The following is a 3,536-nucleotide window of genomic DNA, read 5'->3' as shown; positions in this document are numbered from 1 at the left end:
TTTGGGTGTGTTAAATTGGCGATGGACACCAGGAGCGGTCCTGCCACTGGGAACAAACAAGCCATTCCCAAAACAGTGAATAATGCTTGGTGAAGTGATCGCCAAGAAATGACCACCCTTCATGACCTTCCCGGCAACTGCAGTACCACGAAAATTGGTGCGTATTAGAGCCGCACCGAAAAATGATAGATTTTTATTTTGTTGGCTGCTTGTGCTTTTCAAGGTTATAAGAAAAGAAGGTGTGGCGAAGCCCAGCCCTTGGTGGAAGCGCAGACCCCAAAACCAGAAGTGAAGGGGGCGGGCCTGCGCCCAAGAGGCAATAGAAGGATGAGGCCTGAGCCTACGATCTGCGCAGGCGCACGCACGGATGTGCGCGCCTTCGGGGGGATGTGCGGGGGTGGGGGGCGTGGGGGGCGGAGAATCGCTTACATTCACATCCGGGTCATCTGGTGCCACGCGAGGCGAGCGAGATCCAGTGCGGTGGCCGCTTGCACGCCTTTAGGTCTTTCCCTAAATCGCAGGTATTTTGCGCGCTGCTTCTTCGGGGGCGGGTGTCTTGGTGTCCTTTTGGAGGTGAGGCTGGTCGCGCCACTGTGGAGTGGCCGCGTTTGCAAGAATGCTCGTCGATACTGCAGACAGGGTTTTCACCCGGTTCATCCGCTCACTTATATTTTCTCTTCCATTAGGGCCCCCATTTTGTACCGCAATGGAACAGGCTCTAGAACGAGCTTTGGATCGTGCGGAGTATATCATTGCAAGTGCCCGACAGAGACCTCCGGAAAGGAAATACCAATCTAATGGGGAGAAGTCTCTCTATGAAAAACTTTATGACATTTATGTTGAAGAATGTGAAAAAGAGCCTGAGGTTACGGAGGAATTAACAAGCAACGTGAACCTGTTAGAGAAGCTTCTTAGGAGAGAGTTGTTGCCGTGTTTGGTGGTCAACCTGTACCCAGGAAAGGAGGGCTATTCGCTGATGCTCAAAGGGGAGAATGGATCATCTTCGGAGATCATCCGACTGCCCTATGAAGAAGGGGAATTGCTCGAATACTTGGATGCAGAAGAATTACCTCCTGTTTTAGTGGGTCTCCTGGAAAAGTCTCAGGTTAACGTTTTTCATCACGGGTGTGTGATAGCAGAAATACGGGACTACAGGCAGTCCAGCGACAGGGAACCTCCCCATTACCAAAGCAGGCATATTCTCTTACGTCCCACGATGCAGACTTTAGCCTGGGATGTAGAGGCCATAGCCAGCGATAACCAGAATTGGACCCAGGAGGACAGACTTTTGCTTGAGAGCCAACTGATCTTAGCTACAGCTGAACCACTGTGTCTAGACCCTTCTATATCAGTAGCGTGCACTGCAAACAGACTGCTCTATAACAAACAAAAGATGAACACTCTTCCCATGAAAAGGAACTTCAAGAGGTACTCTATGACCTCTCTGAATGGGCAGCAGGAGCTGTCTCGTCCACCTTCTCCTGAGCTAAGAGCCCTGACTTCCTGCAAAAGAATAAGAGGAAGTAAAACAGGTGGGAATTACGGCCTCAAAACTTTTAAAGCAGGAAGTTGTGTAGATATGTGGAAACGGAGACGCTGTGACTTGGCCGTACCTTCTCAAGTGGACGTGGAGAAATATGCTAAAGGGAAGAAGTCTGTCGGATGTGATGACTCACAACCAACAGTCTGGCCAGTGCATGAGGTACAAGGTGGTCTTGCATTTGGATGTGACGCTGGCGACCAGTCCCAGGCAGCAAGGCTGACCGTCAGGCAGCTGACTGATAATTCACTTGCCTCTGGAAAAGGGTCCGGTACAGAAGCCACGTGGGAGAGACAGCCGTCTCCCCCCCACTCCTTCGCAGATGACCATCCCTACAGTTTCCCGCCCGGGGCAAAGTCTGATGCTGGGAGAGTGGTCAGTCGGCCCGAGGAGTCGGTCCAGGAGAGCACCCAGTGTCCAGTGCAGATGTCACACAGCTCCAGTGGCTCAGCCGGTCTCAGGCAACCTTCTCCAGGGAAAGAACCAGAACAGCCTAAGACTGGGTGGGTTCAGTCTTCAGTGCCCGACAGAGGAGCCACACATCCACCTCCACCCGTGCGACTTCCTTGGCACTCAGGAAGGAGCTCCTGGGGTGAGAGTCTCACTTCACAGCAGGCAGGCAGCTCTCAGGCATGTGCATCTCCTGGCCCTGCTCCTAAGCCACCAGGTCTTTCCCAGAAATCCTCTGTGGAGCAGAGCCCAGTTAGCACGCTTCCTGCCACCGCCCTGTCCACTGAGGGCTCATCACGGACGACCTCGGTCTCCCGGGTCACGGTCATCTCCGTTGGCCTGAAGGTCCTCAGAGAAGTGGGCCCCAGACGCGGAGGCCAGGCCTCGGGGAGAGGCTGTGCCACCAGAGCCCCAGCTCCCGGGGGGATCCAGCCGGGCCACCTGCCCGCAGGAGCTCCGCTGCCGCTGCCGCCGCCTCCTCCGCCGCCGCCGCCGCCTCCTCCTCCGGAGAAAAACGCTTCGGATCTCAGAGCCTTTCCTGTGGTGCAGCTGCCCCGCGGTTCGCTCCTGTGCAGCAGCCAGCAGCCGGCCCCGCAGCCGCGCCTCCCCCAGCTGCTTCCCCTGCAGTGGCCCTGCGCCCCGCCTCCTCGGCTGCCGGCGTCCCAAGGTCTGGGGGCACGGGGTCCGGGGGCACGGGGTCCGGGGGCACGGGTTCCGGGGGTACGGGGTCCAGGGGTCCAGGGTCCGGGGGTACGGGGTCCGGGGGTACGGGGTCCGTGGGTACGGGGTCCGGGGGTACGGGGTCCAGGGATCCAGGGTCCGGGGGCACAGGGTCCGGGGGCACAGGGTCCGGGGGTCCAGGGTCCGGGGGCACAGGCTTCAGGTTCACAGGGCGCCGCCGTTCCCAACACGGTCCTGCGTGCCGAGGAAGCCGTGGTTGTTCACCTCGGTGCAGAGGACGGCTTCCAGCCGCCCCAGGTGCTCGTGTTGTCCCCGCCGGGCTCTGGCCTGAGCAGCCCCGGGCTGAGCCCCCCGCAGCAGACGGGCTGGGCCTGGGCGGCCCCGCGGCCGCAGTTGCAGTTCAGCTTGCACGTGCGCCGCCGCGACTTCCCCTCGGGGCCCGCAGCGCAGCAGCCAGGCCGCGAGGACCGCGGATAGAGGCCCGCCAGCCGCTCCCAAGCCCTGAGGCCTGGCTGATTTTCTCTCCTTTAGAAAACACAAGAGCAGCGACCGAGTGCATTTGGAGTTTCACCCGCATTTGGGTTTTGTTTTAATGTGTCGCTCTTTTACGTCGTTAGACGTACAAACTTTCTGCAGAGGCACAAGCCCGTGATTTTTACATAGAGACGGGGAAGTGCTTTACTAAACTGGCAGGGTTTCGCCGAAGCCATCGCTTGGGCGGTGGCTGTTGACAGTGGTTTTTATTGCGATGTTCTCAAGTGTATCCACATCCAAACTAGGGTCAGTTTAAACTCCTGAAGCCTGTAATTTCTCTCCAGCAATAAAACTGCAACACCAGTCAAGTCAAGATTAGTATTATTCTAAC

The 3,536-nt window shown here is 57.5% G+C and overlaps 1 pseudogene; it reads left to right on the top strand.

The window, feature by feature from the left end:
* The first annotated feature begins 706 nt into the window (after positions 1–706).
* Positions 707–3,148, top strand: LOC114905745 (annotated as a pseudogene).
* The last annotated feature ends 388 nt before the right edge of the window (positions 3,149–3,536 follow it).

This window comes from Monodon monoceros, unplaced genomic scaffold (genome assembly GCF_005190385.1).
Source record: "Monodon monoceros isolate NGI ecotype Baffin Bay Population unplaced genomic scaffold, NGI_Narwhal_1 Super_Scaffold_22, whole genome shotgun sequence".
Lineage (NCBI taxonomy): Eukaryota > Metazoa > Chordata > Mammalia > Artiodactyla > Monodontidae > Monodon > Monodon monoceros.
The sequence above is the reverse complement of the archived record's forward strand: the minus strand, read 5'-3'. Positions and strand labels throughout refer to the sequence as shown.